The sequence below is a fragment of the Danio rerio genome, chromosome 4 (genome assembly GCF_052040795.2).
Source record: "Danio rerio strain M-AB ecotype USA chromosome 4, GRCz13ab, whole genome shotgun sequence".
Lineage (NCBI taxonomy): Eukaryota > Metazoa > Chordata > Actinopteri > Cypriniformes > Danionidae > Danio > Danio rerio.
Genome location: NC_141024.2, coordinates 59,341,787 through 59,368,900, shown reverse-complemented (window position 1 = coordinate 59,368,900; position 27,114 = coordinate 59,341,787). Strand labels below are relative to the sequence as shown.

The 27,114-nt window shown below is 41.0% G+C and overlaps 1 protein-coding gene, 2 long non-coding RNA genes and 7 other non-coding genes across 10 annotated transcripts in view; 2 read left to right on the top strand and 8 right to left on the bottom strand.

Moving 5' to 3' along the window:
* The window catches only part of LOC110439541 (NACHT, LRR and PYD domains-containing protein 3-like), a 601,035-nt gene that overhangs the window by 243,003 nt on the left and 330,918 nt on the right, over positions 1-27,114 (top strand). The window lies entirely within an intron of this gene.
* LOC137494403 (U1 spliceosomal RNA) lies at positions 4,623-4,786 on the bottom strand. The gene has a single exon (XR_015486078.1). It is a non-coding gene; the product is annotated as a U1 spliceosomal RNA (small nuclear RNA).
* Positions 8,431-8,501, bottom strand: trnag-gcc (transfer RNA glycine (anticodon GCC)). The gene has a single exon. It is a non-coding gene; the product is annotated as a tRNA-Gly (tRNA).
* Positions 8,590-8,660, bottom strand: trnag-gcc (transfer RNA glycine (anticodon GCC)). The gene has a single exon. It is a non-coding gene; the product is annotated as a tRNA-Gly (tRNA).
* On the bottom strand, positions 9,689-9,759 carry trnag-ccc (transfer RNA glycine (anticodon CCC)). Its single transcript has one exon. It is a non-coding gene; the product is annotated as a tRNA-Gly (tRNA).
* On the bottom strand, positions 10,325-10,395 carry trnag-gcc (transfer RNA glycine (anticodon GCC)). Its single transcript has one exon. It is a non-coding gene; the product is annotated as a tRNA-Gly (tRNA).
* trnag-gcc (transfer RNA glycine (anticodon GCC)) lies at positions 10,643-10,713 on the bottom strand. The gene has a single exon. It is a non-coding gene; the product is annotated as a tRNA-Gly (tRNA).
* On the bottom strand, positions 14,704-26,161 carry LOC148682233 (uncharacterized). The gene is made up of 2 exons (XR_015943010.1): positions 24,636-26,161; positions 14,704-17,049 (listed from the first exon to the last, which is right to left on the bottom strand). It is a non-coding gene; the product is annotated as an uncharacterized LOC148682233 (long non-coding RNA).
* Positions 15,650-15,720, top strand: trnag-gcc (transfer RNA glycine (anticodon GCC)). The gene has a single exon. It is a non-coding gene; the product is annotated as a tRNA-Gly (tRNA).
* Positions 17,100-17,403, bottom strand: LOC147844998 (uncharacterized). The gene is made up of 2 exons (XR_015483798.1): positions 17,318-17,403; positions 17,100-17,224 (listed from the first exon to the last, which is right to left on the bottom strand). It is a non-coding gene; the product is annotated as an uncharacterized LOC147844998 (long non-coding RNA).

The window sequence follows — 27,114 nt, the reverse complement described above, 5'->3', positions numbered from 1 at the left end:
AAAGAAATTTTTTTGAAAAATAACAAAAAATCTAAATTCTTTAAAAAATCACAAAAAATGAAAATTTTTTTAAAAATCGCAAAAAATGAAATTTTTTAAAAAATCACAAAAAATAAATTTATTTTGAAAAATCACAAAAAAAATAAAATTTTTTGAAAAATCATTAAAAATAAACATTTTTTGAAAAATCGCAAAAAAATGAACATTTTTTGAAAAATAAATCGCAATTTTTTGAAAATTAACACAAAATCGAAATTTTTGAAAAATCTCAAAAAATTAAAATGTTTTGAAAAATCACAAAAAATGAAATTTTTTTGAAAAATAACAAAAATCTAAATTCTTTAAAAAATCACAAAAAATGAAAAATTTTTGAAAAATCGCAAAAAATGAAATTTTTTTAAAAATCACAAAAAATGAATTTATTTTGAAAAATCGCAAAAAAAAAAAAATTTTTTGAAAAATCATTAAAAATGAATATTTTTTGAAAAATCGCAAAAAAATGAACATTTTTTGAAAAATAAAAAATCGCAATTTTTTGAAAATTAACACAAAATCGAAATTTTTGAAAAATCTCAAAAAATGAAATTTTTTGAAAAATCGCAAAAAATGAAAAATTTTTGAAAAATCGCAAAAAATCACACAAAATGACATTTTTTTGAAAAATCAAAAAAATGAATTTTTTTTGAAAAATCACTAAAAATAAAATTTATTTGAAAAAACTCAAAAAATGAAAAATTTGTGAAAAATCGCAAAAAATCACACAAAATGACATTTTTTTTGAAAAATAAAAAAAATGATTTTTTTTTGAAAAATCACTAAAAATAAAATTTATTTGAAAAAACGCAAAAAATGAAAAATTTGTGAAAAATCGCAAAAAAATCACACAAAATGACACTTTTTTGAAAAATCACAAAAAATGAAAATTTTTTGAAAAATCACAAAAACTTAAAAATTTTTTAAAAATCGCAAAAAATCACACAAAATGAAATTTTTTTGAAAAATCACAAAAATGAATTTTTTTTGAAAAATCACAAAAAATGAAAATTTTTTGAAAAATCACAAAAACAAAAATTTTTGAAAAATCGCAAAAAATCACACAAAATGACATTTTTTTGAAAAATCACAAAAAATCTATTTTTTGAAAAACCGCAAAAAATGAAATTTTTTTGAAAAATCGCAAAAAATTAAAATTTTTCAAAAATTTTCATTTTTTTGCGATTTTTCAAAAAAATTTAATTTTTTGCGATTTATCCAAAAATTTTCATTTTTTTGCGATTTTTCAAAAAAATGTTATTTTTTTGCAATTTTTCAAAAAAATTTAATTTTTTGTGATTTTTCAAAAAAATTTCATTTTTTGTGATATTTTGCGATTTTTCATTTTTTGTGATTTTTCAAAAAATTGTAATTTTTTGTGATCTTGTGATTTTTCAAGATTTTTAGTTATTTTAAAAAAATTTTTACATTTTTTGCGATTTTTTAAAAAAATTTCATTTTTTGCGATTTTTAAAAAAATTGTCATTTTTTGTGATTTTTCAAAAATTTTTCATATTTTGTGATATTTTGTCATTTTTCTAAAAATTTTCATTTTTTGTTATTTTTTAAAAAAAAAAGTCATTTTTTGCGTTTTTTTTTTAATTTTCAGTTTTTGTGATTTTTCAAAAAAAATTCATTTTTTGTGATTTTTTGCAATTGTTCAAAAAATTTTCATTTTTGGTGATTTTTCAAAAAATATTCATTTTTAGTGATTTTTCAAAAAAAATTTCATTTTTAGTGATTATTCAAAAAATTCTCATTTTTTGTGATGTTTTGCGATTTTTCAAAAAAAAATCATTTTTTGTGATTTCAAAAAAATTTCATTTTTTGTGATTTTTCCAAAAAAATTCATTTTTTGTGATTTTTTGCGATTGTTCAAAAAATATTCATTTTTTGGTGATTTTTAAAAAAAAAAAAATTTTTGTGATTTTTCCAAAAAATTTCATTTTTTGTGATTTGTCAAAAAATTTTCATTTTTGGTGAATTTTTAAAAAATTTTCATTTTTTTGTTATTTTTTTGTGATTTTTAAAAAAAATTTTCATTTTTAGTTATTTTTCAGAAAATTTTCATTTTTTGTGATTTTTTGCGATTTTTCCAAAAATGTTTATTTTTTGTGATTTTTCAAAAAATGTTCATGTTTTGTGATTTTTCAAAAAATTTTCAATTTTTGTTATTTTTTAAAAAAAATTCATTTTGTTATTTTTCAAAATAATTTCTTTTTTTGTGATTTTTCAAAAAAATTTCATTTTTTGTGATTTTTAAAAAAAAATCGATTTTTTTTTATTTTTCAAAAGAATTTTATTTTTTATGATTTTTCAAAAATTTTTCATTTTTTGTTATTTTTCAAAAAAATGTGCATATTTGGTGATTTTTCAAAAAATTTGCATTTTTTGTTATTTTTCAAAAAATTTGCATTATTTGTTATTTTTCAGAATATTTTCATTTTTTGTGATTTTTTGTGATTTTTCCAAAATTGTTTATTTTTTGTGATTTTTCAAAAAATTTTCATTTTTTATGAATTTTCAAAAAAATTTCATTTTTTGTTATTTTTCAAAAAATTTTCATTTTTTGTTATTTTTCAAAAAAATTCATTTTTGGTGATTTTTCAAAAAATTTGCATTATTTGTTATTTTTCAAAAAATGTGCATTATTTGTTATTTTTCAAAATATTTGCATTATTTGTTATTTTTCAAAAAATTTGCATTATTTGTTATTTTTCAAAAAATTTGCATTATTTGTTATTTTTCAAAAAATTTGCATTATTTGTTATTTTTCAAAAAATTTGCATTATTTGTTATTTTTCAAAAAATTTTCAATTTTTGTTATTTTTTAAAAAAAAATTCATTTTGTTATTTTTCAAAAAATTTTCTTTTTTTGTTATTTTTCAAAAAAATTTCATTTTTTGTGATTTTTAAAAAAATCGATTTTTTGTTATTTTTAAAAAAAAATTCATTTTTGGTGATTTTTCAAAAAAATTGCATTTGTTATTTTTCAAAAAATTTGCATTATTTGTTATTTTTCAAAAAATTTGCATTATTTGTTATTTTTCAAAAAAATTTCATTTTTTGTTATTTTTCAAAAAATTTGCAGTTTGTTATTTTTCAAAAAATGTGCATTTTTTTGTTATTTTTCAAAAAATTTGCATTTTTTGTTATTTTTCAAAAAATTTGCATTTTTTGTTATTTTTAAAAAAATTTCATTTTTGTTGATTTTTTTTAATTTTCATTTTTTGTTATTTTTCCAAAAATTTGCATTATTTGTTAGTTTTCAAAAAATTGGCATTATTTGTTATTTTTCAAAAAAATTGCATTTTTTGTTATTTTTCTAAAAATTTGCATTTTTTTGTTATTTTTCAAAAAAATTTCAATTTTTGTTATTTTTCAAAAAATTTCGATTTTTTGTTATTTTTCAAAAAAAATTTCATTTTTTGTTATTTTTCAAAAAAATTTCATTTTTGTTATTTTTCAAAAAATTCAGCCGTCAGCCGTCGTTTTCTATCGGCCGTACTCCAGGACGGTGATGCCCAGCCACCGAGCATGGGGAATGGGCCAGCAACCCCTGTCTCCTGACGGCGCTGTACTTGCAGCAGACGTGCCTGTGCTTGCAAACCACTCGCTAGTAACTGTGGCAACGCATGAAGGGTTTGAGCTTCCTCCAGATGCTTGCTTCGTGTTTTGTCATCAGTTGGGGCTGCCAACACATGGATTCCACTGGACGCACTCGATCTGGGGATAACAGACCCTCTATGAGGGGAGGGGATCCTCCTGTTCTCCCATCTGTTTTCTTTCTCTACAGATGCCGTTTTTCTCTGCTTAGTTTCTGATTTGGTCTATTTGGACATGTCGACCTCCTGCTTTGCTGCGGTTCGGACCGCCTTTGCCTAGAGCTCCGTGCTTTGCACTCTTGCCTTGTATATTTTGTGTCCTGTTTTCTTACGTCAGCCTATCAGCACAGTGCTCAAACGACATAGCTTGAAGAAGACGACGGGATCTACAAACGTTCCGCAAAAGAACTTCACTGACGAAAGCGGAAGCGCTAACGAAACAACCTCCCGCCGCAAGCACCTTACATTCCTGGGATGGGAAACCACCGACGGCTGGCTGCGGAATTGCCTCTGGTTCAGATTGGTTTAGAACCGTCCCTCTGCCCAAAACGCCACAGACGCCTGCAAAAGATTGCAGTTCTTGAAACAAAGTTACCTCTGATCCGAGCAGAAGCGTTCGCTTACTTAATGGCAGATAAAATGATGACCTTTCACACGGTCTGCATTCGTTCCGTCAGTAACAGCGGCAGGCCGGTAAAAATAAAATTCTGACATTCCACAGGGCACACTCGCTTGGCGGACAAAAGCCACCGGGGGCTCTCTTTGCGTGTTCCTTCACCTGGTCAAACCGCTTTGAGGGGGGACCTTTCGAGTAGTTTTCGGCGTCAGAACAGACTCTTCTAGCGACGGGTGGGCAGGCCTTCCACAGGCGCGCGCGGCTCTACTGGAGCAAAAGAGGCTTGGCAAAGGACGAGGAAGAGAGGGAAGCGCCGCGCCAGCCGGGTCCGACGCTACCGCCTGAACTCTGTCTTGAACCACTGTGCTCAGGGGAGAGCGCGAACGCAGTCCCCCACTTCTAGAAATTATGCAGTCGAGATTCCCACATTTGGGGAATTCGCAGGGGTCAGCGTGGCCGGAGTGCAATGGCCAAGCCTCGCCCTGGGTGAACCACCTTCTTGATCATGGTATCTCCCCTGCCAGGTAAGTATGAGTTGCCGGGCGGCGCAAATGGCAGCCGCCGTTTTCTATCGGCCGTACTCCAGGGCGGTGATGCCCAGCCACCGAGCATGGGGAATGGGCCAGCAACCCCTGTCTCCTGACGGCACTGTATTTGCAGCAGACGTGCCTGTGCTTGCAAACCACTCGCTAGTAACTGTGGCAACGCATGAAGAGTTTGAGCTTCCTCCAGATGCTTACTTTGTGTTTTGTCATCAGTTGGGGCTGCCAACACATGGATTCCACTGGACGCACTCGATCTGGGGATAACAGACCCTCTATTGGGGGAGGGGAGGGGATCCTCCTGTTCTTTCTTTCTTTTCCTCCATCTGTTTTCTTTCTCCACAGATGCCGTTTTTCTCTGCTTAGTTTCTGATTTCGTCTATTTGGACATGTCGACCTCCTGCTTTGCTGCGGTTCGGACCGCCTTTGCCTAGAGCTCTCTCGCTCTTTGCACTCTCGCCTTGTATATTTCGTGTCCTGTTTTCTTACGTCAGCCTATCAGCACAGTGCTCAAACGACATAGCTTGAAGAGCACGACGGGATCTACAAACGTTTCGCAAAAGAACTTCACTGACGAAAGCGGAAGCGCTAACGGAACAACCTCCCGCTGCAGGCACCTTACATTCCTGAGACGGGAAACCACCGATGGCTGGCTGCGAAATTGCCTCTGGTTCAGATTGGTTTAGAACCGTCCCTCTGCCAAAAACGCCACAGACGTCTGCAAAAGATTGCAGTTCTTGTGGGGTGTGATTGCTGCAAGGCTGTTACCCAGAGCTGGAAGAGTAGCTACACAAAACAGGAAATGCAATGGACAGGAATCAGACCAGGGTCTTCCGTGTGTCAGGCAAGAGATCTACCACTGAACCACTAACGCCTGTTTCACACCGCAAGCGTCAGCAGCGCGTGAGCAGCGCGTGTGTTTTCGGCGTCCATGTTAACAGATTAGAGCTTTCATACCGCACGCAGCAGCAGCGCGTCAGTGCGAGGCGTGAGCGTCGCCGAAGCAGCAGTGCAGCGATAGTTTCGGCGCTGGGTCTATTTTTGACGCGCTGCTCACGCTCAATTAAAGTGACAGTGCATTGACAATGACCTTAACACAATGAATGACAATAAAAAGTAGCAATTTTACCCAATAAATACGTTGATAACGTCAAATGGTATACATATAGTCATTCAAATGAACTTAAAACGATTAAAAACGGCAACATTTATTTAGGCCCGAACTACAAAACCAAATGTAAAACAATTTTAGTATCAGTTTTGCTTAAGTTGCACACTAGTGTTGTAGGAGAGGGGAAATAGAATATTTACGGGATTTGTAGTCCATAGCGAAGTGTATTGTGAGTAGTGTAGTTCGACACGCATACTGGATTATGTGAGCTCGCTGTGTGCTGTGCAGCTGAGCAGAGGAAGAAAGTTTTAATCGGCTTTGTTTTATGTTCACTCGAGTTATTCCTACCGGGAGCTGTTTGCACTGTGAATCTGACAACACGAAAATAAGTAAAAGAATGGCATGAATTGGTTACTTTTGTCCGTCTCATCATCTGCACGAGCATGAATTAATGAGCTGTTATTCTGCCGCTGGACAGATGTTTAAAAGGTGTATTTGAATATAGAGAGACATGGGTAACTAGATAGAATAGACAGAGATAGGTTGATCTCTGCAGCAGCTGCCGAAGAACTGCGCGCTGCAGACGCAGCTGGTGTGAAAGGCAAACGCCTGCGTGCTGCTACTGCTCGACATACGCGCTGCTCACGCGCCGCTGACGCTTGCGGTGTGAAACAGGCGTAATGCTTATATGCTTATGCTGCAGCGCTAGTGGGGTGTGATTGATGCAAGGCTGTTACCCAGAGCTGGAAGAGTAGCAGCAAAAAACAGAAATTGCATTGGCCAGGAATCAGACCCGGGTCTCCAGCGTGGCAGGTGAGAATACTACCACTGAACCACCAATGCTGATATGCTTATACTGTTGTCCTAGTGGGGTGTTATTGCTGCAAGGCTGATACCCATAGCTGGAAGAGTAGCAACACAAAACAGCAGTTGCATTGGCCGGGAATCGAACCCAGGTCTCCCGCGTGGCAGGCGAGAATTCCACCACTGAACCACCAATGCTGACCCATGTTCTTACCTGCCTTTGTGTTGTGTGACTGCTAAAAGGCCGTCAACCAGAGCTGAAACAGGAGCCACACAAAACCACACATGTATTACCCGGAAATCGACTCAAGGTCTCCAGCGTGGCAGGCGAAAATTCTACCACTGAACCCTCAATGCTGATATGCATCTACTGCAGCGCTAATGGGGTGTGATTGTTGCAAGGCTGTTACCCAGAGCTGAAAGAGTAGCAACACAAAACAGGGATTGCATTGGCCGGGAATCTGACCCAGGTCTCCTGCGTGGCAGGCAAGAATTCTACCACTGAACCACCGATGCTGACCAATCTCGTTCCTTGCCATTGTGTTGTCTGAGTGCTAAAAGGCCATCAACCAGAGCTGGAAGGTTAGCAAAACAATATAGGAATTGAATTAGCTGGGAATGGAACCCAGGTCTCCCACGTAACAGGCGAGCATTTCACAAGTGTACCACCAATGCTGATATGCTTACACTGCAGCCCTAGTAGGGTGTGATTGCTGCAAAGCTGTTACCCAGAGCTGGAAGAGTAGCAACACAAAACAGAAATTGGAATGGACGGGAATCGGACCAGGGTCTTCCGCGTGGCAGGCGAGAAAACTACCACTGAACCACCAACGCTGATATGGTTATTCTGCAGCCCTAGTGGGGTGTGATTGATGCAAGGCTGTTTTTCCAGAGCTGGAAGAGTAGCAACACAAAACCACACTTGCATTGGGCGGGAATTGGACCTGGGTCTCCCGCATGGCAGGCTAGAATTCTACCACTGAACCACCAATGCTGATATGCTTATGCTGGATCCCTATTGGGGTGTGATTGCTGCAAGGCTGGTACCCAGAGCTGAAGAGGAATTTCCTTGGAAATTTCCTTGGAATTTCCTTGGCCGGGAATCGGACAAGGGTCTCCTGCGTGGCAGGCGAGAATTCTACCACTGAACCACCAATGCTGTCCCATGTTGATAGTTGTCTTTGTGTTGTGTGCTAAAAGGCTGCCACCCAGAGCTGAAAAAGGAGCCACAAAAAATGCACTTGTTTTAGCCGGTCATCGACTCTAGGTCTGCCGCGTGGTAGGCGAGAACTCTACCACTGAACCACCAATTCTGATATGCTTTTCCTGCAGCCCTAGTGGGGTGTGATTGATGCAAGGCTGTAACCCAGAGCTGGAAGAGTAGTAATACAAAACAGGAATTGCATTGGCCACGAATCGGACCAGGGTCTCCCGCGTGGCAGGCGAGAATTCTACAACTGTACCACCACTGCTGATAAGCTTTTACTGCAGCCCTAGTGGGGTGTGATTGCTGCAAGGCTGATAACCAGAGCTGGAAGAGTAGCAACACAAAACATGAATTGCATTGACCGGGAATTGGACCCGGGTCTCCCGCGAGGGAGGCGAGTATTCTACTACTGAACCACCAATGCTGATATGCTTATGCTACAGCCCTAGTGGGGTGTGATTGCTGCAAGGCTGTTACCCAGAGCTGGAAGAGTAGCAACACAAAACAGCACTTGCATTGGCCGGGAATCGGACCCGGGTCTCCCGCGTGGCAGGCGAGAATTCTACCACTGAACCACCAATGCTGATATGCCTATATTGCAGTCCTAGTGGGGTGTGATTAGTGCAAGGCTGTTACCCAGAGCTGGAAGAGTAGCTACACAAAACAGGAATTGCATTGGCCGGGAATCGGACCCGGGTCTCCCGCGTGGCAGGCGAGAATTCTACCACTGAACCACCAATGCTGATATGGTTTTACTGCAGCCCTAGTGGGGTGTGATTGCTGCAAGGCTGTTACCCAGTGCTGGAAGAGTAACAACCAAAATCAGAAGGTGCATTGGGCGGGAAACGAACCTGGGTCTCCCGCGTGGCAGGCAAGACTTCTACCACTGAACGACCAATGCTGACCCATGTTGAACCTTGCCTTTATGTTGTGTGAGTGCTAAAAGGCCATCAACCAGAGCCACTTAAAACCGCACATTTTAGCCGGGAATCGACTCTAGGTCTCCTACGTGGCAGGCGAGCATTCTACCACTGAACCACCAATGCTGATATGCCTGTTCTGCAGCCCTAGTGGGTTGTGATTGCTGCAAGGCTGTTACCCAGAGCTGGAAGAGTAGCAACACAAAACAGGAAAAGCATTGGCTGGGAATTGGACCCGGGTCTCGCGCGTGGCAGGCAAGGTTTCTACCACTGAACCACCAATGCTGACCCAAGTTCTTCCTTGCCTTTGTGTTGTGTGAGTGCTAAAAGGCCGTCAACCAGAGCTGAAAAAGGAGCCACACAAAACTGCATTACTATTAGCCAGGAATCGACTCAAGGTCTCCCGCATGGCAGGTGAGATTTCTACCCCTGAACCAGCAATGCTGATATGCATATACAGCAGCCCTAGTGGGTTGTGATTGCTGCAAGGCAGTTACCCAGAGCTGGAAGAGTAGCAACACAAAATAGGAATTGGAATGGACGGGAATATGACCAGGGTCTTTCACGGTGGAGGCGAGAAATCTACCACTGAACCACCATTGCTGATATGCTTATTCTTCAGCCCTAGTGGGGTGTGATTGATGCAAGGCTGTTACCCAAAGCTGGAAGAGTAGCAACACAAAACAGCATTTGCATTGGCCGGGAATGGGACCTGGGTCTTCTGTGTGGCAGGCAAGAAATCTACCACTGAACCACCAATGCTGATAAGCTTTTACTGCAGCCCTAGTGGGGTGTGATTGCTGCAAGGCTGATAACCAGAGCTGGAAGAGTAGCAACACAAAACATGAATTGCATTGACCGGGAATCGGACCCGGGTCTCCCACGAGGGAGGCGAGTATTCTACCACTGAACCACCAATGCTGATATGCTTATGCTACAGCCCTAGTGGGGTGTGATTGCTGCAAGGCTGTTACCCAGAGCTGGAAGAGTAGCAACACAAAACAGGAAAAGCATTGGCTGGGAATTGGACCCGGGTCTCACGCGTGGCAGGCAAGGTTTCTACCACTGAACCACCAATGCTGACCCAAGTTCTTCCTTGCCTTTGTGTTGTGTGAGTGCTAAAAGGCCGTCAACCAGAGCTGAAAAAGGAGCCACACAAAACTGCATTACTATTAGCCAGAAATCGACTCAAGGTCTCCCGCGTGGCAGGTGAGATTTCTACCCCTGAACCAGCAATGCTGATATGCAGATACAGCAGCCCTAGTGGGTTGTGATTGCTGCAAGGCAGTTACCCAGAGCTGGAAGAGTAGCAACACAAAATAGGAATTGGACTGGACAGGAATATGACCAGGGTCTTTCACGGTGGAGGCGAGAAATCTACCACTGAACCACCATTGCTGATATGCTTATTCTTCAGCCCTAGTGGGGTGTGATTGATGCAAGGCTGTTACCCAAAGCTGGAAGAGTAGCAACACAAAACAGCACTTGCATTGGCCGGGAATCGGACCCGGGTCTCCCGCGTGGCAGGCGAGAATTCTACCACTGAACCACCAATGCTGATATGCCTATATTGCAGTCCTAGTGGGGTGTGATTACTGCAAGGCTGTTACCCAGAGCTGGAAGAGTAGCTACACAAAACAGGAATTGTAATGGACGGGAATCCGACCATGGTCTTCTGTATGGCAGGCAAGTAATCTACCACTGAACCAACAATGCTAATATGCTTATACTACAGCCCTAGTGGGGTGTGATTGATGCAAGGCTGTTACCCAGAGCTGGAAGAGTAGCAACACAAAACAGGAATTGCATTGGCCGGGAATCGGACCCGGGTCTCCCGCGTGGCAGGCGAGAATTCTACCACTGAACCACCAATGCTGATATGGTTTTACTGCAGCCCTAGTGGGGTGTGATTGCTGCAAGGCTGTTACCCAGTGCTGGAAGAGTAACAACCAAAATCAGAAGGTGCATTGGGCGGGAAACGAACCTGGGTCTCCCGCGTGGCAGGCAAGACTTCTACCACTGAACGACCAATGCTGACCCATGTTGAACCTTGCCTTTATGTTGTGTGAGTGCTAAAAGGCCATCAACCAGAGTCACTCAAAACCGCACGTTTTAGCCGGGAATCGACTCTAGGTCTCCTACGTGGCAGGCGAGCATTCTACCACTGAACCACCAATGCTGATATGCTTGTTCTGCAGCCCTAGTGGGTTGTGATTGCTGCAAGGCTGTTACCAAGAGCTGGAAGAGTAGCAACACAAAACAGGAAAAGCATTGGCTGGGAATTGGACCCGGGTCTCGCGCGTGGCAGGCAAGGTTTCTACCACTGAACCACAAATGCTGACCCAAGTTCTTCCTTGCCTTTGTGTTGTGTGAGTGCTAAAAGGCCGTCAACCAGAGCTGAAAAAGGAGCCACACAAAACTGCATTACTATTAGCCAGGAATCGACTCAAGGTCTCCCGCATGGCAGGTGAGATTTCTACCCCTGAACCAGCAATGCTGATATGCATATACAGCAGCCCTAGTGGGTTGTGATTGCTGCAAGGCAGTTACCCAGAGCTGGAAGAGTAGCAACACAAAATAGGAATTGGAATGGACAGGAATATGACCAGGGTCTTTCACGGTGGAGGCGAGAAATCTACCACTGAACCACCAATGCTGATATGGTTTTACTGCATCCCTAGTGGGGTGTGATTGCTGCAAGGCTGTTACCCAGTGCTGGAAGAGTAACAACCAAAATCAGAAGGTGCATTGGGCGGGAAACGAACCTGGGTCTCCCGCGTGCCAGGCAAGACTTCCACCACTGAACGACCAATGCTGACCCATGTTGTACCTTGCCTTTATGTTGTGTGAGTGCTAAAAGGCCATCAACCAGAGCTTAAACAGGAGCCACTCAAAACCGCACGTTTTAGCCGGGAATCGACTCTAGGTCTCCCACGTGGCAGGCAGGATTCTACCACTGAACCACCAATGCTGATATGCTTGTTCTGCAGCCCTAGTGGGTTGTGATTGCTGCAAGGCTGTCACCCAGAGCTGGAAGAGTAACAACACAAAACAGGAATTGAAATGGACGGGAATCGGACCAGGGTCTTCCGTGTGGCAGGCGAGAAATCTACCACTGAACCACCAACGCTGATATGGTTATTCTGCAGCCCTAGTGGGGTGTGATTGATGCAAGGCTGTTTTTCCAGAGCTGGAAGAGTAGCAACACAAAACCACACTTGCATTGGCCGGGAATTGCACCTGGGTCTCCCGCATGGCAGGCTAGAATTCTACCACTGAACCACCAATGCTGATATGCTTATACTCGATCCCTATTGGGGTGTGATTGCTGCAAGGCTGTTACCCAGAGCTGGAAGAGTAGCAACACAAAACAGGAAATGCATTGGCCGGGAATCGGACCCGGGTCTCCCGCGTGGCAGGCGAGAATTCTTCCACTGAACCACCAATGCTGACCGATGTTGTGTTTTGCCTTTTTGTTTTTCAATTCAATTCAATTCAGCTTTATTTGTATAGCACTTTTACAATGTAAATTGTGTAAAAGCAGCTTCACATAAATGGTCATAGTAACTGGAACAGTGTGGTTCAGGTTTTAGTGTTTAAGTTCAGTTCAGTTTAGCTCAGTTCAGTGTGATTTAATCATTACTGAGAGTTCAAACACTGAAGAGCAAATTCATTGATGCGTAGCTCTACCAATCCTGAACCATGTGAGCCAGTGGCGACAGCGGAGAGGGAAAAAAAACTTCACCTGATGGGAGTGAAGAAAAAAAAACCTTGAGAGAACCAGACTCAGTTGGGCACGACCATTTTAATTTCTCCGCTGGCCAAAAGTCTTGTGCAGAGCTTCATTCGCCGTGGTTTAGGCTGGAAGATGGCCTCAGCGTAGACTCGTCTGTCCCTGGAGCGTCGCTGGAATCAGACTCATGTTCTCCACTCCCCACGACCATCAGCAGCTCAGGATATGGCCTGGTCCCGGATATGGAATCCTTGGCATCATCTCGTCGCTGGTCTTGGATCCAATCAGTAACTCCGCATAATCTGAGGACCTCGGGATGAGTATCCCTAGGTGAAAATAGAGAATAAAGAAAATAATTAGCGTAGCTGCTGTTCATAGTGTATATAAACAAGATGCAGAAGCCTGTGTGGAACCCGCTAGGTGATGCATTGAGTGTATGCTTTACTAAACAGATAGGTCTTTAATCTAGTTTTGAACTGGGAGAGTGTGTCTGAGCCTCGGACGTTATCAGGAAGGCTATTCCAGAGTGTAGGAGCCATGAAAGAGAAGGCTCGATCTCCTTTACTTGATTTTGCTATTCTAGGTACTACCAGAAGCCCTGAATTTTGAGATCTTAAAGAGCGAGTTGGTTTGTAGCGAGACAGAAGGTTGGTTAGATAAACAGGAGCTAGATTATTTAGAGCTTTATAGGTGAGAAGTAATATTTTAAATTCAATACGAAACTTAACAGGCAGCCAGTGTAAGGAGGATAAAATTGGGGTTATATGATCATATTTTCTAGACCTGGTCAGAACTCTGGCTGCTGCATTTTGTACTAATTGAAGTTTGTTAATAGAGGATGCTGGGCAGCCAGCAAATAGAGCATTACAGTAATCCAGTCTCGAAGTCATAAAAGCATGGACTAGCTTTTCTGCATCTGAGATGGATAGCATACTTCGTAATTTAGCGATATTTCTCAGATGAAAGAAGGCAGTTTTTGTGACATGGGATATATGGTTTTCAAAAGTTAGATTGCTGTCTAATATGACACCCAGATCTTTTATAGTAGAGCTAAAACTAACTTTGTATCCCTCTAATTGTAAATTGAGTTGCGAGATCTGCTGTGTGCAAGATTTAGGCCCAATAAGTAATAATTCTGTTTTGTCGAAGTTTAAGAGAAGAAAATTGTTGGCCATCCAGTCTTTGATGTCTTTGATACACTCAGTTAGTTTAGAAAGTTCAGACGTCTCGTCAGGTTTAGTTGAAATATATAATTGAGTATCATCTCATCTGCATAGCAGTGAAAGCTGATCCCATGTCTTCTAATAATGTCTCCCAGAGGTAGCATGTAAACTGTAAACAGTAAAGGGCCTAAAACTGATCCTTGAGGCACCCCATACTTTACTGGGCTGACTTGTGAAGGCTGTCCATTAATATTCACAAACTGGTAGCGGTCAGTTAAGTATGACTTAAACCATTGTAGAGCCTGTCCCTGGACACCTGTAGACTTTAAGCGATTTATGAGGATATTGTGGTCAATGGTATCAAATGCCGCACTAAGATCGAGTAAAACTAATAGCGAGACGCACCCTCGGTCAGCAGCTAAGAGTAAATCATTGGTTATTTTCACTAAGGCGGTTTCTGTACTGTGGTGAGCCCTGAAACCTGACTGAAACACTTCAAAAATATTGTTCGTCTGCAGAGAAGAGCATAATTGAGTGGAAACAACTTTTTCTAGTATTTTAGACATAAATGGAAGATTTGAAATAGGCCTATAGTTAGCTAAGTTGTTGGTGTCTAGTTGCGGTTTCTTAATAATAGGCTTAATAACAGCTAGCTTGTAAGAGTTTGGAACATGGCCTATAGATATAGAAGAGTTGATAATGTTAAGAAGAGGTTCTCCTATAGCAGGTAGCAGCTCTTTCAGTAATTTTGTTGGAATTGAGTCCAGCATACACGTAGCTGGTTTAGAGCTATTTATAATTTTTACTAACTCTTCATGTTCTATGATTTTGAAGCAGTGTAGGTTAATATTATGATTCAATGAAATATATACAGGATTTGGAGTATAAGCCGGTGCAGAAAGTTTGGCATCTCCTATTTTCTGTCTAAAGCCTTCTATTTTATTACTGAAAAAATTCATGAAGTCATCACTACTAATTTGCGGTGGAGTAGTTTGTTCCAAGGATGACCGATTATTTGCTAATTTAGAGATGGTGTTAAATAAAAATCTAGGATTGTTATGATTATTTTCTATCAGTTTGCGCAGGTGCTCAGTCCTGGCAGATTTTAGAGCCTTCCTATAGCTGGACATACTGTCTTTGTACGCAATTCTAAAGACCTCTAAATTAGTTTTTTTCCATTTACAAACCAGGGCGCGGGTTGCTGTTTTGAGCGCACGAGTATGACTATAACAGCCTTGCAGCAATCACACACCACTAGGGCTGCAGTAAAACCATATCAGCATTGGTGGTTCAGTGGTAGAACTCTCGCCTGCCACGCAGTAGACCTTGAGTCGCTTCCCGGCTAATACAAGTGCAGTTTTGAGTGGCTCCTTTTTCAGCTCTGGTTGACAGCCTTTTAGCACTCACACAACACAAAGGCAAAAAGTAACATTGGTCAGCATTGGTGGCTCAGTGGTAGAATTCTCGCCTGCCATGCGGGAGACCCAGATCCGATTCCCGGCCAATGCAATTCCTTTTTTGTGTTGCTACTCTTCCAGCTCTAGGTAACAGCTTTGCAGCAATCACAGCCCACTAGGACAGTAGTATAAGCATATCAGCATTGGTGGTTCAGTGGTAGAATTCTTGCCTGCCACGTGGGAGACCCGGGTCTGATTCCCGGCCAATGCAATTCCTGTTTTGTGTTGCTGCTCTTCCAGCTCTGGGTAACAGCCTTGCATCAATCACACCCCACTAGGGCTGCAGTATAAGCATATCAGCATTGTTGCTTCAGTGGTAGATTTCTTGCCTGCCACACAGAAGACCGTGGTCCGATTCCCGTCCATTACAATTCCTGTTTTGTGTAGCTACTCTTCCAGCTCGTGGTAACAGCCTTGCAGTAATCACACCCCACTAGGGCTGCAATATAAGCATATCAGCATTGGTGGTTCAGTGGTAGAATTCTCGCCTGCCACGCGGGAGACCCGGGTCCGATTCCCGGCCAATGCAGGTGCTATTTTGTGTTGCTACTCTTCCAGCTTTGGGTAACAGCCTTGCATCAATCACACCCCACTAGGGCTGCAGAATAAGCATATCAGCAATGGTGGTTCAGTGGTAGATTTCTCGCCTCCCCCGTGAAAGACCCTGGTCAGATTCCCATCCAATCCAATACCTATTTTGTGTTGCTACTCTTCCAGCTCTGGGTAACAGCCTTGCACCAATCACAACCCACTAGGGCTGCAGTATAAGCATATCAGCATTGCTGGTTCAGAGGTAGAAATCTCGCCTGCCACGCGGGAGACCTTGAGTCGATTCCTGGCTAATACAAATGCAGTTTTGTGTGGCTCCTTTTTCAGCTCTGGTTGACGGCCTTTTTGCACTCACACAACACAAAGGTAAGAAAGAACATGGGTCAGCATTGGTGGTTCAGTGGTAGAAGTCTTTCCTGCCACGCGCGAGACCTGTGTCCAATTCCCAGCCAATGCAATTACTTTTTTTGTGTTGCTACTCTTCCAGCTCTGGGTATCAGCCTTGCAGAAATCACACCCCACTAGGGCTGCAGGAAAAGCATATCAGAATAGGTGGTTCAGTGGTAGAATTCTCGCCTGCCACGCGGCAGACCTAGAGTCGATTCCAGGCTAAAACAAGTGCATTTTTTTGTGGCTCCTTTTTCAGCTATGGGTGGCGGCCTTTTAGCACTCACACAACACAAAGGCAACTATCAACATGGGACAGCATTGGTGGTTCAGTGGTAGAATTCTCGCCTGCCACACGGGAGACCCTGGTCCGATTCCCGGCCAAGGCAATTCTTCTTCTGTGTTGCTACTCTTCCAGCCTTTTAGCACTCAGACCCCACTAGGACAACAGTATGAGCATATCAGCATTGGTGGTTCAGTGGTAGTATTCTCACCTGCCACGCCGGAGACTCCGGTCTGATTCCTGGCCAATGCAATTTCTGTTTTTTGCTGCTACTCTTCCAGCTCTGGGTAACAGCCTTGCATCAATCACACCCCACTAGCGCTGCAGTATAAGCATATAAGCATTGGTGGCTCAGTGGTAGATTTCTTTCCTGCCACACGGAAGACCCTGGTCTGATTCCCGTCCATTGCAATTCCTGTTTTGTGTAGCTACTCTTCCAGCTCTGGGTAACAGCCTTGCAGCAATCACACCCCACTAGGGCTGCAGTATAAACTTATGAGCATTGGTGGTTCAGTGGTAGAATTCTCGCCTGCCACGTGGGAGATCTGCGTCTGATTCCCGGCCAATGCAAGTGCTATTTTGTGTTGCTACTCTTCCAGCTCTGGGTAACAGCCTTGCATCAATCACACCCCACTAGGGCTGTAGCAGCCCTTCAGCTTTCAAAGAATAGGCAGAGAGTTTTTGACGGGTGCATTTAAAAAGGTTTACTTGGATGCAATAAAGTTCATCACATAAATCATCGTCTCAGTTCTTTGTTGTATACACAGAAGCATCAAAAGACCAAAGGCACCAAAAGCACCAAAGCACCGTAAAACTAGAGAAAACAAACAACATAGAAAAATAAACAACAAACATTTACAAAACATCTAACATTTACCAAATAAATCAAACAATAAACAAAACATACCTCGCTCTGCTTGCCGAAGGGACACTAAAAGCTCAAGGCATTCTTCCGAGCTGTACCTGTTAGCTCGTGAACAAACGTGAATTGCTCTTACTCTGCTTTGTCTCACTTAAATCCTATTAGTCTAGAGTGCCCTCCTGTGGTGACTCCAAGTAGGGCAAGCAAAGCGAGTGCATTAAATCATGGGCAGTTACACTCCCACCAAATCATGATATGAATCAAACAAACAAAACAAATATCATACATGATTTTAACTTCAAATTTAACTCACAAAATAAATCCACATACAAATTTAACATTATTTGTCTGATGCAAGAAAGTTGCAACTAATCACTCTCAACTATAACAACCAATTTTTGGATTGGTCGCTCAATAACTGAATGTGAAGAATGGTGCCCCAACCCCGTTTTCTGTTTTTGTTCTCCTGTTTGAACTTTAACGCGTCTAACAAGGCCATCGTTACCTGGAAAAACCTCAACAACCCTACCTAACTGCCATTTGTTTCTAGGAAGCATGTCATCTTTAATGATTACAATGTCATTTACTTTAAGATTACGTCGAGGTACGTGCCACTTCTGTCTTGTGGATATATTCAGGAGATATTCCCTTTTCCAACGACTCCAAAACTGTTCAATCAAGTACTGAACCCTGCGCCACCTTTTTGTAGCATACACGTCTTCCTTTAGAAACTTCCCTGGGGGAGGAAGAGCAGTCTCGGATTTCATTAAAACAAGATGATTAGGAGTTAAAGGTTCTAGTGATTTTGGGTCGTTTATTCCATCCACAGTTAATGGTCGACTATTAACAATAGCCATCGCTTCATAAAACAATGTTCTTAGAGAAGAGTCATCCAGTCTACCAGGGCACAAAGAAAGAGTAGAATTCAGCACATTACGCACAGTCCTAATTTGGCGTTCCCAGACACCTCCTGAGTGACTAGCTGAGGCAGCATTAAAGATAAACTCACACTGATTTTCCGCAAGATATCTCTCCAGTGTTTTGACATCGCATTCCTTAAGAGCCTGTTTGAATTCATTTCTAGCTCCTACAAAGTTTGTACCACAGTCGCAATAAAGTTGACGAACAGCTCCTCGCAGACTTATGAAACATCTCAAAGCATTAATGAACATGTCTGTTGATAGGTCTTCAAGCATTTCAATGTGGACTGCTCGTGATGAAAGGCAAGTGAAAAGAAGGCCGTACCTTTTGTACTCCTTTCGTCCCTTTTTTATAATAAATGGACCAAAACAATCCATACCCGTGTAGCAGAACGGGGAAGAGGCTTCAGTACGTTCTTTTGGAAGTTCTGCCATTTGTTGTTCTTCCACTGGTCGCCTGAGTTTCCGACATTGAACGCAATTGTAGATTAACTTAGCAACCGACTTACTGCCACCAATAATCCAAAATCCATGTGTCCTGAGTTCCATAAGCGTTTGGGACCTTCCTTGATGGCAAATTTTGCTGTGATAGTGTTTTAGAATAAGGTTGGTAATGTGGCTCTCTTTGGGCAAAATTAATGGATGTTTAACCTCTTCGCTAAGAGATGATCCTTTCAACCTTCCTCCAACACGAAGACCATTTTTCAAGATGGGATCCAGGTGGAAAAGTGAACTGGACTTCTGAAGAGCCTTACCTCCTTGGATTGTTTGGATTTCTTGGGAGAAGGCTCGTTCTTGAATAAGTTTAATCACAGCCTGTAATGCACACTTGCGTTCTTCAACGGTGACAATATCCTTAAGACATTTCTTCCTTAATGCTAGCCTTTTTATTCGAGCAACAACATTGATTAGAGTTCTCAGGGAAGAGAAGTGGCCAAATCGATCAAGGAAGTTAGCAGTATCACTAATTTTAGTCAGCCGTACCTGTACAAGTTTGACTTCAGGATCTCCTACTAGTAATTTAGTTGAAGTGTTTGGAGCTGGACACACTTCTTGGTCCCATAAAAATGTAGGTCCAGTCATCCAGTTAGTAGATCTCAACTCTGAAATGAGTAAACCTCTAGAGGCATGGTCAGCAGGATTTTGAGATGTGTTGACATGATACCACTGGCTTGTATTTGTAATTACCTTGATCAATTGAACACGATTAGCGACAAACACGTGAAACCTTCTTGCTTCATTGTTGAGATATGCAAGAACAACTTGTGAATCAGACCAAAAGAACTCTTGATCGATCATCATTTGCAGTTCAGCTTTTAGCAAAACACTCAGTCTAGCAGAAACCACCGCAGCAGCCAATTCCAGTCTTGGAATACTCTTGATTTTTATAGGTGCCACTCGAGCCTTGGCCATTACTAGGCAACAATGCACTTCATTTTTGTCACTCTTGACTCTTAAGTAGGAACATGCACCATAACCAAGGTTGCTTGCATCTGAGAAATGATGCAACTCTGTCAACACAATCTTACTAAAGGACGAAGGATAGTAACATCTTGGAACAGTAAAATCTTTCAAGTCCTGGAGACTATTTTTCCACTCCTCCCACCGTGGAATTAAGTAATCAGGGAGAGAATCGTCCCATTCCATATTTCTCTGACAGAGCTCCTGCAAAATGTACTTTCCCTTCAAAAGGAAAGGAGCAACAAATCCAATGGGATCGTATAAGGAAGATACAATTGACAAGATACCTCGACGTGTTGCAGGCTGATCTTTAAGTTGAGTGTTGAAACTGAATGTGTCATCCTTTGTAGACCACTGTATGCCAAGAACATGCCCAGATGATTCAGGAGTCAAATTTAGTGGCTTAGAAGAAACCGCCCACTCTGACGAATCCACACAGCGCAAGACATCTTTCTCATTTGAGTTAAACTTATGGAGACGTAACCCTCCAAGCTTGCACAGGGTTTTAGCTTCTGCAATCAAATCTTTAGCTTCCTGTATAGATGGAACTGAAATTAAGCCATCATCCACATAAAAGTTATTATTCACAAATGAAGAGGCTTCAGAATACTCAGATTTGTACTTCTCTGCGAGATACTTCAGGCCAAAGTTCGCACACCCAGGAGATGAAGCTGCACCAAAAAGATGCACAGTCATTCTATATTCAATGGGCTCTTCTTTTAAATCCCCATTCTTCCCCCATAGGAATCTTAAATAATCTCTCTCTTCAGGGGGGACATGAAATTGATGAAACATCTTTTCAATGTCACATGTCACAGCAACGGCTTCCTTCCTGAATCTACAAAGTACTCCCACCAGAGAATTAATCAAATCTGGACCAGTAAGAAGAGTATCGTTAAGAGATATGCCACAGAATTTTGATGAGCAATCAAATACTACTCTTAACTTGTCTGGCTTGTGAGGGTGGTAAACTCCATGATGTGGTATATACCAAGCTGTTTCTTTATCAGGTAATACTGGAGCAATCTCTGCATCTCCCTTGTTGAGCATTTCTTCCATAAAAATCTTGTAATTCTCATGGTACTGTTGATTTGACCTTAACTTCTTACCTAAATGCTGCAGACGTAATAAAGCCAGCCTCTTGTTGTTAGGGAGTGAAGGTGGATTACTGCTCTTGAAAGGAAGAGGTAACTGAAAATGTCCATCTTCTTTATGCTTGATGTTATCACTGAGATAACGAATAAAGCGGACATCTTCCTGTGACACATATTTGTCTTCATAACTTTTCTCATTAAAGTCACACTCCAAAACTTTCAAGACATCATTAGCTGTTGGAACTCTCATTTCTTTCACAGACACTCGATGAACAAAATTTTACTTCCTTGTCTGTCTAAGTGGGGATTACAAAGACCGATAATGCTCCAGCCCAGCGCGGTTTTCTGTGCAAAAGGCTCATTTTCCTTACCGATTATGACCTCTAGGGGAGCCAACGCTGAAGGGCAGTCATATCCAATCAATAGTCCTATATCACAACTCTGAAGTGGTGGCATTTCATTGGCTATGTGCTTAAGATGAGACCAGCATAATGCAGTTTTCTTCGTTGGAATGTGAGCTTTATCCACAGGAATGAAATCACACGTATACACTTGAGGTATTTGGATACATTTCCCACCTTGAAGTCCTCGGATTCGCAGACCACTAACCTTGTTACTTGAAGTAATCGTGTCTGTAGTTGTCATAGTACTGAGTTTCAGCTTCACCGCTTGACTGCTCACTTGCAGCTCATCAATAAAATCCTTCAAAATAAAGCTCGTGTCACTTTGTGTATCGAGTAAGGCATAGGTAAGGATCTCATTTTGTGGCTCTTCTACTGTGGAGATAAACACTGGAACAATACTAGAAGTAGCAGAGACATGTTGTGTTACTGCATAAGACATTGCCCTTTGGCCCTCTTGACTTGTATATGCTTCTGAAGTAATATCTGCTTGGGATACCTCTGAATGTTTGCGTTTATCTTCGTGCAGACAAGTTGGATGACGCAGTCCACATGTTCCACAAATATGCCGTTTCCTACAGTCCCTAAAAATATGCCCTCTTCTCAAGCATCCAAAACACATGCGATTTTCACGAATGAAAGATCTTTTATCATCCATGGGCTTCTCTGCAAAGATAGGACATTTGACAATACTATGCATTTCACTCTTACACACAGAACATGGTGATGTTACCTTGAATTCTGGTCTTGAATCTTTTACTTGAGCCTTAATATTGAAAGCTTTTGCTCTTTTCAGATACTTTTCATCTGGAACCTTTGAACTGGCTAGCAGTGGAGAAGTGAAAGGGTTGCAAGCTATCTTTGATTCCTTCTTCAAGAATTCAGCAAATTGCTTAAAACTTGGATAGTCTCCTGTCATATCCAACTCTTCAACAACAATTCTGTTCCATTTACGGACAATCCATTCTGGCAACTTCTTAAGCAACTTGTAATTTTCCTCACAATCATTCAAGATGGACAAACCTTTGACTTGTGGAATAGCTTCAACACAACCTTGCAAGAAATCACTGAACTCTCTCAAGGAAAATGGATCGTTTACTCCCACCTTGGGCCATCTCATGAGTCTCTCTCGAAAAGCACGCTGAATAATGAATGGGTTTCCATACCTCTCCTCCAAGACTCTCCAAGCACCCTGATATGTATCATCCGAGTTCTTATAAAAGAACCCTTCTACGGCCTTACGAGCTTCTCCTGCAAGATAGGTTTTTAAATAGAACATTTTCTCACTTGCTGGGATGGATTTACAATCAATGAGTGCTGTGAAGGACATTTTCCATTCAATAAACTTCAGAGGATCGCCATTAAAAGTGGTTGGTTCTGGAACAGGTAAACGACTTATACTTAAGGAGTTCACTAATGCTTGAGCTAAATTCTCAGTCTCTTTAGTTTTCCTTTCTTCTTGAAATGTTTGTGAAGGTAATGGATTTATCACAGGATTACGTTGAGGTTTGTTAGAAGCTTTTCTTCGTTCAGGATAAATGACATTTCCGGTCTCGTCGTCTTCCAAACTGCTCTCTTCAAGACAACTTTCTACATTGTTATAAGCTTTAACTCGAGCTGCAGCTATGTTGACATCTTTTTCTGCTTGTAACAATTGCAATTTTGCTTTTTCTTCTTCTAACTTGGAGCGCATTTCAATTTCTTTCTGTTTAATATCCGCTAACATTCTTGCTTCTTCCAGCTTCCAGTCATTCTCCAGTTTAACTAGTCGAGCTTGCTGATTGGAAATTTCTTGAATGGCCCTTTTCTGCTCTACTTTAGCCGCAAGTTCTGCCTCTGCATCAGCTCGTTTACTTGAAGCTTCAGAGGAAGTTTCTGAGACAGCTGACAAACTTTCTACAGTCTGTGACGATACTGAGATAATGGTCTCTGTATTGGTACAACCAAATATAGACTCATACTCCTCTTTGTTCAATATCTGCCTAACTCTCTCTTTAACTACTTCCCTTTTTTGAATGACATCAACAGTTTCTATTCGTTTGCTCACCAAATCACAAATTTCTGTACTCAATATGGAACAAACATCTACTCTTCTTACAATCTCTGGAGTAGCAGTTTGATTACGCAGTAATGGGGCATAATGTTGAGTGACAACATCCTGACTAGTTTGAATGTCTTTCAAAATTTGCTCAAGCTCTTCACATGTGCATAAGGCTTTTAATTTAAATCTAATTTCTTTAGCTGTCTGCTTCCAGGAAGTATAAGCTTTATTAAAGGCTTTCTCGTGCTTTTTTGTCTCTTGTTTTTGCATTTCTAAACCCTTTTCTGTGGGATTTCTTTTTCGAGAGCTTGATCTTGATCTAACCTGTTGCATTTCTGTTGTACTATTCAGATCTTTATCAAGAACTGACCTTTGACTTGCTTGTGCCGCCATTTGCTCCGCTGTGTCGTCCATTTTGTCTGTCTACAACTTAAATCAGCAACCTGCTTACATCAGACAAATTTAAACACCTAAAATATTATAGCAAAGGTAATAAGTCAAAATCACATGTGCAACAACAGTATAAACTCTTAAGACTTTAAGCACTTTAAAATTGCAAACATTTGTCTAATACATGCATCATGAATATAAGCCCAACATTACACAAACACCTTGAAGCATGAGCACTTAAATCATTAGTCACTCCTTATTCTCAAACTTCAATTACTGCATACAAATTCAACAAAGCATACAAATATAAATCCCTTTTTTTTCTTTAAAAGTTGCAATTATCCCAAAAGTAATAAATAGATAAATATTTTTCCTTTTCTTGTACCTCTGAGTCCACAACGTTTGTTTGCAGTCACCTTTCAGTCTTTCATGAAGAGTTTTCCCAGTTAACCGTGTAAAGTCGCCGTCCTAGTGTAGATTCAGTCTGTTGTAGATACCATGCAGTGCCACAGACGAGATGAAGGCTTGTAACATGACACTCATGTGATGAATCACCAACGGGATGCAAACGCCATGTGTAGCAGCGAGTTTTACTGTAGCAGCCCTTCAGCTTTCAAAGAATAGGCAGAGAGTTTTTGACGGGTGCATTTAAAAAGGTTTACTTGGATGCAATAAAGTTCATCACATAAATCATCGTCTCAGTTCTTTGTTGTATACAGAGAAGCATCAAAAGACCAAAGGCACCAAAAGCACCAAAGCACCGTAAAACTAGAGAAAACAAACAAACAACATAGAAAAATAAACAACAAACATTTACAAAACATCTAACATTTACCAAATAAATCAAACAATAAACAAAACATACCTCGCTCTGCTTGCCGAAGGGACACTAAAAGCTCAAGGCATTCTTCCGAGCTGTACCTGTTAGCTCGTGAACAAACGTGAATTGCTCTTACTCTGCTTTGTCTCACTTAAATCCTATTAGTCTAGAGTGCCCTCCTGTGGTGACTCCAAGTAGGGCAAGCAAAGCGAGTGCATTAAATCATGGGCAGTTACAAGGGCTGCAGCTTAAACATATCAGCATTGGTTGTTCATTGGTAGATTTCTTGCCTGCCACGCGGAAGACCGTAGTCCGATTCTCGTCCATTCCAAATCCTGTTTTGTGTTGCTACTCTTCCAGCTCTGGGTAACAGCTTTGCAGCAATCACACCCCACTGGGTCTTCCGTATAAGCATATCAGCATTGGTGGGCCAGTGGTAGAGTTCTCGCCTCCCACGCGGGAGACCTGGGTCTGGTTCCCAGCCAATGCAATTCTAGTTTCGTGTAGCTGCTCTTCCAGCTCTGGGTATCAGCCTTGCAGCAATCACACCCCACTAGGACAGCAGAATAAGCATATCAGTATTGGTGGTTCAGTGGTAGAATTCTCCCCTGCCACGCTGGAGACCCCCGTCTGATTCCCGGCCATTGCAATTCCTGTTTTGTGTTGCTATTCTTCCAGCTCTGGGTATCAGCATTGCAGAAATCACACCCCACTAGGGCTGCAGTATAAGCATATCAGCATTGGTGGTTCAGTGGTAGAATTCTCGCCTGCCACGCGGTAGACCTAAAGTCGATTCCTGGCTAATACAAGTGTGCGTTTGTGTGGCTCATTTTCAACCTCTGGTTGACGGCCTTTTAGCACTCACACAACACAAAGGCAAAAAACAACATCGGTCAGCATTGGTGGTTCAGTGGTAGAATTCTCGCCTGCCATGCGGGAGACCCGGGTCCCATTCCTGGCCAATGCAATTCCTGTTTAATGTTGCTACTCTTCCAGCTTATCAAGCAAGTTTTTACGCAGCGGATGCCCTTTCAGCCGCAACCCATGTCTGGAAAAAACACACACACACACACACACTAAAGACAATCTAGCCTATCCAATTCACCTGTACCACATGTCTTTGGACTGTGGTGGAAACTGGAGCACCCTGAGGAAACCCACGTGAATGAAGGGAGAACATGCAAACTCCACACAGAAACACCAACTGAACCAAGGCTTGAACCAGTGACCTTCTTGCTGTGAGGCGACAGCACTACCTACTGCGCCACTGCTTCACCCAGCATAAAAATGTACATACATAAATCACAATTTAAATGGACAAATAAATATATATGTTTAAATTGTGTTTTTAACCCCCTGGGGTCGAAGACAGCGTATACGCATTCTGACAAGTTTTTACCTCATTGAGCTGAAATGAACCTAAATTACACTTTCAGTTTTGATCGTAAAGATAAGATCAATACATCAATCGAATCTGTTAGGTGTCTACTTTTAAATGTGTACACTCACAACAAAAACAAATGTGTGTGCTTTTGCAAATCAAGGATAATAAACAGTGTAGGCATTCTGTCTTTTCTCTCTCCGTGAACTGTTTTTAGAAACGTGTCAGCAAAATGCGCTGAAACTCCGCGAAAACAATACACCCAGACACGAGACACATATCTTTATAAAGCTTGAAGTGTCTACTTTTAAACGCAGCTATGCATGTTGAAAACAAATATTGTTTGATAAAGTAATCAGTATGAAAGCAACGCTATGTCTAGCTTCTCAGTCTGAGCTCATTAGAGGTATTGCGACCACGCCCACGAAGCTTTGACATTACAAACAGCCTGCATGAGGAGCGCGCAACAGTAGACTGTGTCAGGAAAAACACGTCATTAAAATGAACTGAAACTCAGCAAATACTCGACAAAGAAACATGTGAGATGTTTCTAAAGAAAGCTTGATATGTCTACTTTTGCATTAACCAATATAAGTCGAAAACAAATAATCTTTCAAGTAATTCGTATAAAAGTAATGGCAGGTACTGATTCTCCTGTCGCCTCATTACAGCGAACGTGATCCCACCCGCAGTGTAGGCACATTTCATATGGAAATTAACTGAGGTGAGCCAGGTGATAATGTAAACGCTCCCCGAGACATGGCATCAAACGACAAGCTTTATTATAGTTACTTATTTTGTTTGAACGATGGCATGCTACACGGGTGAAGAAGCACAATATAAAAATAATATAAAAATAAACACAATATAAAAATAAAAATATATAAATAAACTTATTTTTTCTCAGATTCTTTCTTGAAACTCTTAGTCACATACCTGTCTGATGGCTCATTATGCAGGTCTTTGTCTTCTCTGGTGTTACTCACTGCATAGTAATGATAGTTCACGCCTTCTCGCATAAACTATTTTCACACAGAAAGTGACTTAGAAATTTTAATTCATAGAATTGGTTTTTTGTGAGTAAGTGAACAAGATGATTCTCACATCATTTTGAAGCAAAAACACTAGACTACCAGATCCAGTTCTCAAAAGTCTTGTGCACAAATGTTCTCTGTGTGTTTCACGGCCTTGTTTCAGGGATTTCAATATTTTAGTTTTTCACTAAACACGCATAAACGTTTCTTTCTCAAAAACACAAACACATACAAACATGCTGCTTAGGTATTATTGTAGCCCAACTTGTGCTGTTTACAGTGTTATCACACATTAGCCAT